This window comes from Procambarus clarkii, chromosome 92, assembly GCF_040958095.1.
Source record: "Procambarus clarkii isolate CNS0578487 chromosome 92, FALCON_Pclarkii_2.0, whole genome shotgun sequence".
NCBI lineage: Eukaryota > Metazoa > Arthropoda > Malacostraca > Decapoda > Cambaridae > Procambarus > Procambarus clarkii.
Genome location: NC_091241.1, coordinates 651799 through 666798, shown reverse-complemented (window position 1 = coordinate 666798; position 15000 = coordinate 651799). Strand labels below are relative to the sequence as shown.

The window sequence follows — 15000 nt, the reverse complement described above, 5'->3', positions numbered from 1 at the left end:
CGAGCATAACCAACGAGTCTCTACGGAAAGTGCGCCGTACGGCGCCAAATATAGGCTTGGCTGACGTCATTTGGACGCCATTTTAGTATTCCAAGAAGTGTGTAAAATAATATTTGTATTGATATAAACCTCTTCAAGGAGCCTTAGGAGCATAACTATACCAATATAAGAAATATTTTAACAATAATTATTGTTTTTCCCCAGAATAGTGATACCAATTTAGAAATAAGGTAATAAGTGTGGTAAATCAGGCGAAAAACTAATATCTTCAGGAAGGGGAATTTTATGTATAATATGTACATAAAATTTATACATTACATGATTCGACAAACTAACAATTTTCGTAGTAATGTGGTCCACACTGCTGCTGCTCCTGCTGCTGCTGCTGGTGCTGCTGCTGCTGCTAATGCTGCTCCTCCTGCTGCTGCTGCTAATGCTGCTCCTCCTGCTGCTGCTGCTGCTAATGCTGCTCCTCCTGCTGCTGCTGCTGCTGCTGCTAATGCTGTTGCTCCTGCTGCTGCTGCTGCTGCTGCTAATGCTGCTGCTCCTGCTGCTGCTGCTGCTGGTGTCTACACTACTCCCTGTTGGTGTTGTCCTCTCCAGTACTTTGGTGTAACTGGCCCCTACTGTTAATGACAGACTTAAGGAACACACAAGAAGTGTTAAGTGTGCAGACACAAACACTGCTCTCTTGTGTCATGTTAGGGACGCTAATCGCCCTATTGATTGGTAGTGTTCTACAATAATGTTTCCTGCCTCTACTCTTGACAGACGCCGTCTTGTTGACTGTGGCTCTCATACACAACCTTCCCAACATGAACCTTAGTCCTGGCTTTGTTGCTCTTGACTCTTCCCTTTCACAGTATATACTCTAATACTCCAACCTTCTTAACAAACGTGACCTGACTTAGGAAGCTTCTTGTCTATTTCACCACTTGGGCTGGACGATAGAGCGACGGTCTCGCATCATATAGGTCTGCGTTCAATCCCCGACCGTCCAAGGGGTTGGACACCATTCCTTTCCCCCGTCCCATCCCATATCTTTATCCTGATCCCTTCCAAGGGCTATATAGTCGTAATGGCTTGGTGCTCTGCCCTGTAATGGTGGAGGACGGGGCAGGATAATGGTTGGCGTTTCCACACATTTCAAGTGGAAAACGTCGCTCAGGACGAAGTCACTGGGCACAGGTAACCTGGGACGCCGCTCAGGACGAAGTCACTGGGCACAGGTAACCTGGGACGCCGCTCAGGACGAAGTCACTGGGCACAGGTAACCTGGGACGCCGCTCAGGACGAAGTCACTGGGCACAGGTAACCTGGGACGCCGCTCGGGACGAAGTCACTAGGCACAGGTAACCTGGGACGCCGCTCGGGACGAAGTCACTGGGCACAGGTAACCTGGGACGCCGCTCGGGACGAAGTCACTAGGCACAGGTAACCTGGGACGCCGCTCGGGACGAAGTCACTGGGCACAGGTAACCTGGGACGCCGCTCGGGACGAAGTCACTGGGCACAGGTAACCTGGGACGCCGCTCAGGACGAAGTCACTGGGCACAGGTAACCTGGGACGCCGCTCGGGACGAAGTCACTGGGCACAGGTAACCTGGGACGCCGCTCGGGACGAAGTCACTGGGCACAGGTAACCTGGGACGCCGCTCGGGACGAAGTCACTAGGCACAGGTAGCCAAAACCACTTACAATGACGTAATTAATATGGGTCCATTGAGGCTTTCATAAATATTTTGATACTTAGAATTACGCAAATAAGTAGTAGTAGGGATCCATCAGTCTCGGGAGACTGTGGAGTAGCCCTCGGGTTGTCGGTCTGGAGTGGCCTCTCCAGGGCGCAAAACCAGGGTTGGTTGATATGGAGCAGAAGCTGTTACCCAAGCAGCAGGTCCCCCCCCTCTTCACGACGCCGAAAGTCAATAATGGAAAGGCAAACGCCAATGCGATTGGTTCCAGCACCGTGGCAGGAACTGTCAGAACGAGGGTGAAGGCAACAAAGAACTGCCGTAAGGGCTCCAGCTTTTTTTTTTGTTTTATATATACAAGAGTTGTTACATTCTTGTAGAGCCACTAGTACGCGTAGCGTTTCGGGCAAGTCCTTAATCCTATGGTCCCTGGAATACGATCCCCTGCCGCGAAGAATCGTTTTTTCATCCAAGTACACATTTTACTGTTGCGTTAAACAGAGGCTACAGTTAAGGAATTGCGCCCAGTAAATCCTCCCCGGCCAGGATACGAACCCATGACATAGCGCTCGCGGAACGCCAGGCGAGTGTCTTACCACTACACCACGGAGACTGTCCCTCCGTGCCGGGGAAGACTAGCTCCGGAGACACTACGATAAACTACATTATCTCACTGTAATGACCAAGAATGTTGTTGTTGTTGTTGTCCGCGAAAAACAAAAAAGAAATAATTTTGCTCACAAATGATGTTATGAAGATATTGGAGTGAAACTTAAAAGGAAGTTGATACGCTCGGATCGTTCACTTCCTTTGACGTTATGGATCACCTGTTTGTGTCGTGTTCCATAATGTAGTGAACACATGGCTTGACCCCGCCCTCTGATCTTACTACAAGGAATTAAGACGTTGTGGCTAAGGTTGTGTTGATCGCAATCACTGGAGAAGCAACATGACAAGATGGTCACCAATGTCCATAATATAGTGTTAGTCAAGGGGGAAGAATGAGGCAAGGTATCAGGTCCCAGGGAGGCAAGGTATCAGGTCCCAGGGAGGCAAGGTATCAGGTCCCAGGGAGGCAAGGTATCAGGTCCCAGGGAGGCAAGGTATCAGGTCCCAGGGAGGCAAGGTATCAGGTGCCAGGGAGGCAAGGTATCAGGTCCCAGGGAGGCAAGGTATCAGGTGCCAGGGAGGCAAGGTATCAGGTGCCAGGGAGGCAAGGTATCAACCCCAGAGAGGCAAGGTATCAGGTCCCAGAGAGGCAAGGTATCAGGTCCCAGAGAGGCAAGGTATCAGGTCCCAGGGAGGCAAGGTATCAGGTTCCAGGGAGGCAAGGTATCAGGTCCCAGAGAGGCAAGGTATCAGGTCCCAGGGAGGCAAGGTATCAGGTCCCAGCGAGGCAAGGTATCAGGTCCCAGGGAGGCAAGTATCAGGGGAAAGCGCCAAGCCATTACGACTATATGGCACTGGGAAGGGGTCAGGATAAGGATTTGGGATGGGACGGGGGGAAGGAATGGTGCCCCCCAACCACTTGGACGGTCGGGGATTGAACGCCGACCTGCATGAAGCGAGACCATCGCTCTACCGTCCACTCCAAGTGGTTGGACCACCAATGTCCAGCACTTGTGATCATTTGAGCTTTTGATTGTTGTAACCTATGTTATATATTGCTGCATCTCAGCTTTAGCTCTTGGACCCCGCCTTTCCAACGGCTCATTGTCTTAATAGTGATTCCCAACCTATTTTCTCTACTGACCATCCCCAGAATACAGTACATACCTGCTGAAAGAAAAGGTTGCCCAAACTGTTCCGTACTGACGCAGGGATCGTACCTGCGATGCTCAGTTGTGAGATAACGACGTGTAGCCTACTGGTGTGTAATTACCTAAGTGTAGTTACAGGATGAGAGCTACGCTCGCGGTGTCCCGTCTTCCCAGCACTCTTTGTCATATAACGCTTTGAAATTACTGACAGTCTTGGCCTCCACCACCTTCTCACCTAACTTGTTCCAACCGTGTACCACTCTGTGTGTGTGTTTGTGTGTGTGTGTGTAACTACCTAAGTGTAGTTACAGGATGAGAGCTACGCTCGTGGTGTCCCGTCTTCCCAGCACTCTTTGTCATATAACGCTTTGAAACTACTAACAGTCTTGGCCTCCACCTTCTCACTTAACTTGTTCCAACGTAGTTTGTTTCTTCGGCAGGTTTGTGTTGTTAGTTTAAATCTATGACCTCTTGTTCTTGAAGTTCCAGGTCTCAGAAATTCTGTCAACAAAAATCATCTAGAAGTAAATCTTCCAAATTGGCAACACTGGCCCAGACAATAACTCCTGGGAAGGGTTCGAACCCAGCCTAAATCAGTCGCAAGTCAATCGCACATCGCAAGTGTGTGTGTGTCTGTGTGTGGGTATAGCATATCGACAGTAGCGTACTCTACACTGGCAAAAGTTAGAACATCATTCAGAAACCTAAGTAAGGAGGCATTTAGGGCGCTTTACACTGCCTACGTGAGGCCAGTCTTAGAGTATGCCGTGCCATCATGGAGTCCCTACCTGAAGAAACGCATAAGGAAACTGGAAAAGGTTCAGAAGTTTGCAACGAGGCTCGTCCCAGAGTTACGAGGGATGGGGTATGAAGAGCGCCTGAAGGAACTGAGCCTTACGGCACAAGAAAAAAGAAGGGAGAAAGGGGATATGATAGAAACATATAAAATACTCAGGGGGATTGACAAAGTGGAAATAGATGAAATATTCACACGTAATAGTAACAGAACGAGGGGACATGGGTGGAAGCTGGAAACTCAGATGAGTCACAGAGATGTTAGGAAGTTTTCTTTTAGTGTGAGAGTAGTGGAAAAATGGAATGCACTTCAGGAACAGGTTGTGGAAGCAAATACTATTCATAATTTTAAAACCAGGTATGATAGGGAAATGGGACAGGAGTCATTGCTGTAAACAACCGATGCTCGAAAGGCGGGATCCAAGAGTCAATGCTCGATCCTGCAGACACAACTAGGTGAGTATACACACACACACACACACACACACACACACACACACACACTCACACTCACACACACACACACACACACACACACACACACACACACACACACACCCACACACACACACTCACACACACACACTCACACACACACACACACACACACACACACACACACACACACACACACACACACACACACACACACACACTCACACACACACACACCCACACACACACCCACACACACACTCACACTCACACACACACACACACACACCAATTACTATGACAGCATTCATTGTCTAGTCCACCCCCCACGGGGCCCCCCATCCAGGCAGAACAACACACACATATTGTTATAATAAGACTGCCGAGAATTATAAATAACTCTCGTCCAATCACATGGGCTGGTCGGGACGGCGACGACTTCACTTCTTGCATGTCCGAGTTCGATCCCCAATGGTACTAGTGTCTTGGGGGGGGGGGGGCACCATTTCTTCCCTCCTTCGTATTTGAGGTCCTTTTCCTTATATCCCTACTCCGTGTCCTCATATCCCAGCTCATTGTTCTCATATCCCAGCTCTTTGTCCTCGTATCCCAGTTCCTTGTCCTCGTATCCCAGCTCCTTGTCCTCGTATCCCAGCTCCTTGTCCTTGTATCCCAGCTTTCTTGTCTTCGTATCTCAGCTCCTTGTCCTCGTATCCCAGCTCCTTGTCCTCGTATCCCAGCTCCTTGTCCTCGTATCCCAGTTCCTTGTCCTCGTATCCCAGCTCCTTGTCCTCGTATCCCAGCTCCTTGTCCTCATATCCCAGCTCCTTGTCCTCATATCCCAGCTCCTTGTCCTCGTATCCCAGCTCCTTGTCCTCGTATCCCAGCTCCTTGTCCTCGTATCCCAGCTCCTTGTCCTCGTATCCCAGCTCCTTGTCCTCGTATCCCAGCTCCTTGTCCTTGTATCCCAGCTCCTTGTCCTTGTATCCCAGCTCCTTGTCCTCGTATCCCAGCTCCTTGTCCTCGTATCCCAGCTCCTTGTCCTCGTATCCCAGTTCTTTGAGCGTAGTCTCATCTCCTCCAAGTGCTATAGAGTGACTTAGAGCGACTCATAAATGACCTTACCATGGTAAACAGGGGTCGTCTACGCATCAGGGGTGACGCAGGCTGGAGAGAGGTGGGGAGCTGGGGCCAGATTCACGAAAGCACTTACACAAACACTTACGAACCTGTACATCTTTTCTCAATCTTTGGCGGCTTTATTTACAATTATTAAACAGTTAAGGAGCTCCGAAGCACCAGGAGGCTGTTTATAACAATAACAACAGTTGATTGGGAAGTTTTCATGCTTGTAAACTGTTTAATAAATGTAACCAAAGCCGTCAAAGATTGAGGAAAGATGTTCACGTTCGTAAGTGCTTTCGTGAATCTGGCGTCTGGACGCGTGAGAGCTCTCGTACGCATGCGCGTTCCCTGGCCACGTGGTTTTGTTTACGCCGCGCGGGATGGTCTTCCAGATGCTGCAATGTTGTTGTGATGAGTCTTTCAATATGTCGGGTGCCGTGATTCGTCAAGGGGGGGTTTATACCCAACCTTTTACGAAACCTGCACATCTTTGATGAATCGTTAAGTCGTTCACGAGCTCCCAAACTTCACGACCCGAGGTCGGAAGTGGCGCCTGGTGGTATCACCTTGGAAAAAAAAATACCGGTGGCAGTTGGAGCGCCGCGCGTCAGTTGGCGGGAAATGGCCGGAGGTTGGCGGCGGTAGTGACGTCACTGCCTACGTCACAGCAGGAAGTGGTGTGATGCAAGCGGTTGTAGTGACGTCACTGCCTACGTCACAGCAGGAAGTGGTGTGATGCAAGCGGTTGTAGTGACGTCACTGCCTACGTCACAGCAGGAAGTGGTGTGATGCAAGCGGTTGTAGTGACGTCACTGCCTACGTCACAGTAGGAAGTGGTGTGATGCAAGCGCTCGTAGTGACGTCACTGCCTACGTGACAGCAGGAAGTAGTGTGATGGCAGCGGTTGTAGTGACGTCACTGCCTACGTCACAGCAGGAAGTGGTGTGATGGCAGCGCTCGTAGTGACGTCACTGCCTACGTCACAGCAGGAAGTAGTGTGATGGCAGCGCTCGTAGTGACGTCACTGCCTACGTCACAGCAGGAAGTGGTGTGATGCAAGCGGCGGTAGTGACGTCACTGCCTACGTCACAGCAGGAAGTGGTGTGATGGCAGCGCTTGTAGTGACGTCACTGCCTACGTCACAGCAGGAAGTGGTGTGATGGCAGTGCTCGTAGTGACGTCACTGCCTACGTCACAGCAGGAAGTGGTGTGATGCAAGCGCTTGTAGTGACGTCACTGCCTACGTCACAGCAGGAAGTAGTGTGATGCAAGCGCTTGTAGTGACGTCACTGCCTACGTCACAGCAGGAAGTGGTGTGATGCAAGCGGCGGTAGTGACGTCACTGCCTACGTCACAGCAGGAAGTAGTGTGATGCAAGCGCTCGTAGTGACGTCACTGCCTACGTCACAGCAGGAAGTAGTGTGATGCAAGCGCTTGTAGTGACGTCACTGCCTACGTCACAGGTGCTGCCATGATGCTTTGAGAATTTCCAGGAACATGATATCCATTTCCTAGATTTATTTGCGTTTTATATATAAACGTTCCCACGGGGGGGGGGGGGTCACTACTGGTGGGCGTACTATCCGGGGTCCACTATTGGTGGAAGGTGGGCTGTTGTATTAAAAACGTAACTTTTATACAATTGGAATACACTAATGTCCTGGTAAAATGTGAAACAGTAAATATATTGTGTAATCTAGGCCTATATGAGCAATCCTAGGCCTAGATACGCCTAGGTGTATTGAGTGTGTATATATACCACACACCACCACCACACAATGGGTACCACCCAACACCACCACCACCACACAATGGGTACCACACAACACCACCACCACCACCACACAATGGGTACCACACAACACCACCACCACCACCACACAATGGGTACCACCCAACACCACCACCACCACACAATGGGTACCACACACCACCACCACCACACAATGGGTACCACCCAACACCACCACCACCACACAACACCCCCACCACCACACAATGGGTACCACACAACACCACCACCACCACACAATGGGTACCACACAACACCCCCACCACCACACAATGGGTACCACACAACACCACCACCACCACACAATGGGTACCACACAACACCACCACCACCACACAATGGGTACCACCCAACACCACCACCACCACACAATGGGTACCACCCAACACCACCACCACCACACAATGGGTACCACACAACACCACCACCACCACACAATGGGTACCACACAACACCACCACCACCACACAATGGGTACCACACAACACCACCACCACCACACAATGGGTACCACACAACACCACCACCACCACACAATGGGTACCACATCCATGGTATAATAGAGCATGTATGGAAGCGAAGAAACTGAACAAAAAGGCGTGGAGGAACTTCCGGAATAACAGAACACCAGAAAGCAGAGAGAGATACCAGAGAACCAGGAATGAGTACGTCAGGGTGAGAAGAGAAGCAGAGAAAAATTTTGAAAATGATATAGCAAACAAAGCCAAGACCGAACCAAAGCTACTCCACAGTCACATCAGAAGGAAAACAACAGTGAAAGAACAGGTATTGAAACTTAGAACAGGCGAGGACAGGTATACAGAGAATGACAGAGAGGTGTGTGAGGAACTCAACAAGAGGTTCCAGGAGGTCTTCACAATAGAACAGGGTGAGGTCACTGTGCTAGGAGAAAGGGAGGTAAACCAGGCGGCCTTGGAGGAGTTCGAAATTACGAGAGAGGAGGTCAAGAGACACCTGCTGGATCTGGATGTTAGAAAGGCTGTTGGTCCAGATGGGATCTCACCATGGGTACTGAAAGAGTGTGCAGAGGCACTTTGCCTGCCACTCTCCATAGTGTATAGTAAGTCACTAGAGACGGGAGACCTACCAGAAATATGGAAGACGGCGAATGTGGTCCCAATATACAAAAAGGGCGACAGACAAGAGGCACTGAACTACAGGCCAGTGTCCTTGACTTGTATACCATGCAAGGTGATGGAGAAGATCGTGAGAAAAAACCTGGTAACACATCTGGAGAGAAGGGACTTCGTGACAAATCGCCAACATGGATTCAGGGAGGGTAAATCTTGCCTTACAGGCTTGATAGAATTCTACGATCAGGTGACACAGATTAAGCAAGAAAGAGAGGGCTGGGCGGACTGCATTTTCTTGGATTGTCGGAAAGCCTTTGACACAGTACCGCATAAGAGGCTGGTACATAAGCTGGAGAGACAGGCAGGTGTAGCTGGTAAGGTGCTCCAGTGGATAAGGGAGTATCTAAGCAATAGGAAGCAGAGAGTTACGGTGAGGGGTGAGACCTCCGATTGGCGTGAAGTCACCAGTGGAGTCCCACAGGGCTCTGTACTCGGTCCTATCTTGTTTCTGATATATGTAAATGATCTCCCGGAGGGTATCGATTCATTTCTCTCAATGTTTGCGGACGATGCTAAAATTATGAGAAGGATTAAAACAGAAGAGGACTGTTTGAGGCTTCAAGAAGACCTAGACAAGCTGAAGGAATGGTCGAACAAATGGTTGTTAGAGTTTAACCCAACCAAATGTAATGTAATGAAGATAGGTGTAGGGAGCAGGAGGCCAGATACAAGGTATCATCTGGGAGAGGAAATTCTTCAGGAGTCAGAGAAGGAAAAAGACTTGGGGGTTGATATCACGCCAGACCTGTCTCCTGCAGCACATATCAAGCGGATAACATCAGCGGCATATGCCAGGCTGGCCAACATACGAACGGCATTCAGAAACTTGTGTAAAGAATCATTCAGAACTTTGTATACCACATATGTCAGGCCAATCCTGGAGTATGCAGCCCCAGCATGGAGTCCATATCTAGTCAAGGATAAGACTAAACTGGAAAAGGTTCAAAGGTTTGCCACCAGACTAGTACCCGAGCTGAGAGGTATGAGCTACGAGGAGAGACTACGGGAATTAAACCTCACTTCGCTGGAAGACAGAAGAGTTAGGGGGGACATGATCACCACATTCAAGATTCTGAAGGGGATTGATAGGGTAGATAAAGACAGTCTATTTAACACAAGGGGCACACGTACTAGGGGACACAGGTGGAAACTGAGTGCCCAAATGAGCCACAGAGATATTAGAAAGAACTTTTTTAGTGTCAGAGTGGTTGACAAATGGAATGCATTAGGAAGTGATGTGGTGGAGGCTGACTCCATACACAGTTTCAAGTGTAGATATGACAGAGCCCGATAGGCTCAGGAATCTGTACACCTGTTGATTGACGGTTGAGAGGCGGGGCCAAAGAGCCAGAGCTCAACCCCCGCAAACACAACTAGGTGAGTACAACTAGGTGAGTACACAACACCACCACCACCACACAATGGGTACCACACAACACCACCACCACCACACAATGGGTACCACACACCACCACCACCACCACACAATGGGTACCACACAACACCCCCACCACCACACAATGGGTACCACACAACACCCCCACCACCACACAATGGGTACCACACAACACCACCACCACCACACAATGGGTACCACACAACACCACCACCACCACACAATGGGTACCACACAACACCACCACCACCACACAATGGGTACCACACACCACCACCACCACCACACAATGGGTACCACACATCACCACCGTCTCAGCTGAGACGTTGTCACTGCTCAAATAAGACTTGGCTACAAGTATCTCTGGCAGTTCGGCTTGTATGGGGATCTAGATGAAGTAAAGTGTAAAGTGTGTGGACATAGGCAGGGACACACACTCGAACACTATATCTTGGATTGTAATAAAATTGAGACATTTAGAGATAAATCTAAGCTTACTCTGTATGATATGGCAACCTAACTTATTACTAACGATAAAATACCTGAAATCCTTGCACTGTATCCATATTTCACTCCCAGTAGATGAACGACATATGAGATTAAGAAACAAGTAGTGTATTGTGAGGACTAATAATAAACAGCAGCTCCCCTATGACTCTGTAATATCCCCATTGGTCAAACTATTATGTATTAGCGATAAGACCTATCATCAATGTATAATGACTGTAAATATATAGCTCTTGTAATAGCACTTTCTCTGTAACTAGCTGACATTGTAACTATAAGGTGTGAAGGATAGATGAAATTGTTTATGTAATAATCTAAGATGAGGTCTGATAAAGACCTTTTGTGCCCTCTGTAATGCTTTTTGCGCTACCGCTCACAGGATGAGTATGGGGTGCACAATAAACTAGCCGACGGCAACAATTAAAATCATCTACACAATCACTTAACAAAACCTGTACATCTTCATCTCAGTCATGGCAGCATTGTTTATATATAAATATTAAAGAGTTTACGAACTCTTGAACTTCACAACCCAAGGTTGTTATTGTAACACCCATGCCCCCCCCAGAGCCCCCCCCCCAGGGCCCCCCCCCAGGAGCCCCCCCCCAGGAGCCCCCCCCCAGGAGCCCCCCCCCCAGGAGCCCCCCCCAGGAGCCCCCCCCCCCAGGAGCCCCCCCCCAGGAGCCCCCCCCCAGGAGCCCCCCCCCAGGAGCCTCCCCCAGGAGCCCCCCCCCAGGAGCCCCCCCCCAGGAGCCCCCCCCCAGGAGCCCCCCCCCCAGGAGCCCCCCCCCAGGAGCCCCCCCCCCAGGAGCCCCCCCCCAGGAGCCCCCCCCCCAGGAGTCCCCCCAGGAGCCCCCCCCCTCAAGAGTTCACACCCAGGGAAGCCTTCTCCAAAAGGTCAGCCCAGATGACCTCTGGATCGTCTTACAAAGTTAATTCGGATATTCACGGCTAGTCTTAGTCAGCTAGTTTCAAGTAGGGGACATTTCATGATAACCTTGTCAAACAGTGTAATGGAATTAGACTCCCCAGATTCTTATGTGTAAACACCAGGGCTCTACCCCTGTCAGTCAGGTCAGAGGTCAACCACCTGCAGGGGGAGTGTTGGCTGTGTAAACATTCGGGTGAGGAAAACGTTCCTTCCCTCTTGCACCCCTCTTGCACGAGGGGGGGCCTCGTAGCCTGGTGGATAGCGCGCAGGACTCGTAATTCTGTGGCGCGGGTTCGATTCCCGCACGGGGCAGAAACAAATGGGCAAAGTTTCTTTCACCCAGAATGCCCCTGTTACCTAGCAGTAAATAGGTACCTGGGTGTTAGTCAGCTGTCACGGGCTGCTGCTTGGGGGTGGAGGCCTGGTCGAGGACCGGGCCGTGGGGACACTAAAAAGCCCCGAAATCATCTGAAGATCTCAAGATAACCTCCTGTAGGGAAGTTAGAGAGAGTGCTGGGTACCAGAGTGGAGGGCTGGTCTGTGAGGATATCACACAGCCAGGGAGGGAGAGAGAGAGTGCTGGGTACCAGAGTGGAGGGCTGGTCTGTGAGAACACCACACAGCCAGGGAGAGAGAGAGAGAGAGTGCTGGGTACCAGAGTGGAGGGCTGGTCTGTGAGAACACCACACAGCCAGGGAGAGAGAGAGAGAGAGTGCTGGGTACCAGAGTGGAGGGCTGGTCTGTGAGAACACCACACAGCCAGGGAGAGAGAGAGAGAGAGTGCTGGGTACCAGAGTGGAGGGCTGGTCTGTGAGAACACCACACAGCCAGGGAGAGAGAGAGAGAGAGAGTGCTGGGTACCAGAGTGGAGGGCTGGTCTGTGAGAACACCACACAGCCAGGGAGAGAGAGAGAGAGAGTGCTGGGTACCAGAGTGGAGGGCTGGTCTGTGAGAACACCACACAGCCAGGGAGAGAGAGAGAGAGAGAGAGTGCTGGGTACCAGAGTGGAGGGCTGGTCTGTGAGAACACCACACAGCCAGGGAGAGAGAGAGAGAGAGTGCTGGGTACCAGAGTGGAGGGCTGGTCTGTGAGAACACCACACAGCCAGGGAGAGAGAGAGAGAGAGAGTGCTGGGTACCAGAGTGGAGGGCTGGTCTGTGAGAACACCACACAGCCAGGGAGAGAGAGAGAGAGAGTGCTGGGTACCAGAGTGGAGGGCTGGTCTGTGAGGACATCACACAGCCAGGGAGAGAGAGAGAGAGAGTGCTGGGTACCAGAGTGGAGGGCTGGTCTGTGAGAACACCACACAGCCAGGGAGAGAGAGAGAGTGAATCCACCAGATGGAGAGGCCGTAGTCTTAAGGTAATGTGTGATCTCTGGCGGTATAATTCCATGTCTAAATTACTTAACATTTGCCAGTGTTAGAGTAGGAACTTATAGTTGGTGAATATCATAATTTTTTCGCAATAAACTCGTGTTAAACTTTTCCTCTAGTGTCAATTAACTGGAACCTTTCAGATTCCTCTGTGTATAGTTTTGTTAACAACCGGCCCGTAATTAATGCCAGTTAAAAGAAAGGAGTCTCAAAGTCAAGCAATGTTTCTAGCCTCATTGCTTGATATAACTGTTTTTTTTTTATTAATATTATTTTCTACCACCGACGTGGCCAGACATTTACAATGCTAACCAGCATATATACATTTTCTTCTGTCCTCCATGGACAGGGTTAGAGAAGTGTTAAACATATAGTTCAAGTGACAGGCAGGATGGTGGCAGCGTAGTTAATTAATTTGTTACCTGTGTTTAGCATTTCCTTGGAAGGGTACCTTTGGTTCCGGTGTAACCATCAGTGGTACATCAGTTCATATTACGTTAGAGAAGTGTTAAACATATAGTTCAAGTGACAGGCAGGATGGTGGCAGCGTAGTTAATTAATTTGTTACCTGTGTTTAGCATTTCCTTGGAAGGGCACCTTTGGTTCCGGTGTAACCATCAGTGGTACATCAGTTCATATTACGTTAAATATAAATAGTCCAGTTTTTACACTAATTTAGGGTTACATTATTGTTATAAGCAAATCTCGTGGTGCTCCGGAACTTGTAAACTGTTTACTAAGTGTAAACAAAGTCTCCATGACTGAGGAAAGATGCACAGGTTTCGCAAGTGGACCCGTAAAGGCTAGTAGGTGAATCCTGTCCTCGTAATTTGGGTCACGGGGGAAGGGAGAGAAACAAGACATCAATCATAACACCAGCCTAACCCCCGTTCCCCCTCCCCCCCCCTCTCCCCCATCCCCCCACTCCCCCCTCTCCCCCCAACCCCCCAAGCCTGTAAGATGTTGCAAGGCGTCTTCAAGAACCAGCGGAGGACGACCATTGGCTGTGGGTGGTTTTCGAGACATAATTGCCACCTTGGAGTGATATGGTTAGCATTGGGTTCCTCGTAAGTGGTGATAACCACCTCTCTCGCTGACGTGTGTGCACGCGCGTGCGGGGGGGGGGGGAGGGGGGTCAATACTAGAGGTGTGAGTGTTGCCAGCTGAGCCAGGGTGTGTTGGGGTGTGCAAGGGGGGGCCTCTGGGTGTGCACGGTTTTAAAATACTGAACAGAAACAACTGGTCGTCTGTTGAGGTGGGGGGGGGGGCCGTAGTTGTGGGGGAGGGGGGTCCAAGTGTCCTTCAAGGGGAAGAAGTTTGTGTTGAGAAAGTTGGCAGCGGTATGTGCGATGCTGGTGTAATATATACGCGGTCACCAGGCCTTCCTCTCGAATTTCATAGCTTGCGCTCATTAAATCCATGTTGGCGCGCGCGCACACACACACACACACACACACACACACACACACACACACACACACACACACACACACACACACAACCCGAGTAAATGCAAAGTAATGAAACTAGGTGGTGGAAATAGGAGGCCAAACACAGGATACAGAATAGGAGATGAAGTACTTAATGAAACAGACAGAGAGAAAGATCTAGGAGTTGATATCACACCAACACTGTCTCCTGAAGCCCACATAAAGAGAATAACGTCTGCGGCATATGCGAGGCTGGCTAACATCAGAACAGCGTTCAGGAACCTGTGTAAGGAATCATTCAGTATCTTGTACACCACATATGTAAGACCAATCCTGGAGTATGCGGCCCCAGCATGGAGCCCGTACCTTGTCAAGCACAAGACGAAGCTGGAAAAAGTCCAAAGGTATGCCACTAGACTAGTCCCAGAACTAAGAGGCATGAGTTACGAGGAAAGGCTGCGGGAAATGCACCTTACGACACTGGAAGACAGAAGAGTAAGGGGAGACATGATCACAACCTACAAAATCCTCAGAGGAATCGACCGGGTAAACAAAGATAAACTATTCAACACTGGTGGGACGCGAACAAGGGGACACAGGTGGAA

The 15000-nt window shown here is 50.0% G+C and overlaps 1 protein-coding gene across 1 annotated transcript in view; it reads left to right on the top strand.

The window, feature by feature from the left end:
• The window catches only part of IP3K2 (Inositol 1,4,5-triphosphate kinase 2), a 391647-nt gene that overhangs the window by 61858 nt on the left and 314789 nt on the right, over positions 1-15000 (top strand). The gene's annotated exons all lie outside the window — the stretch shown is intronic.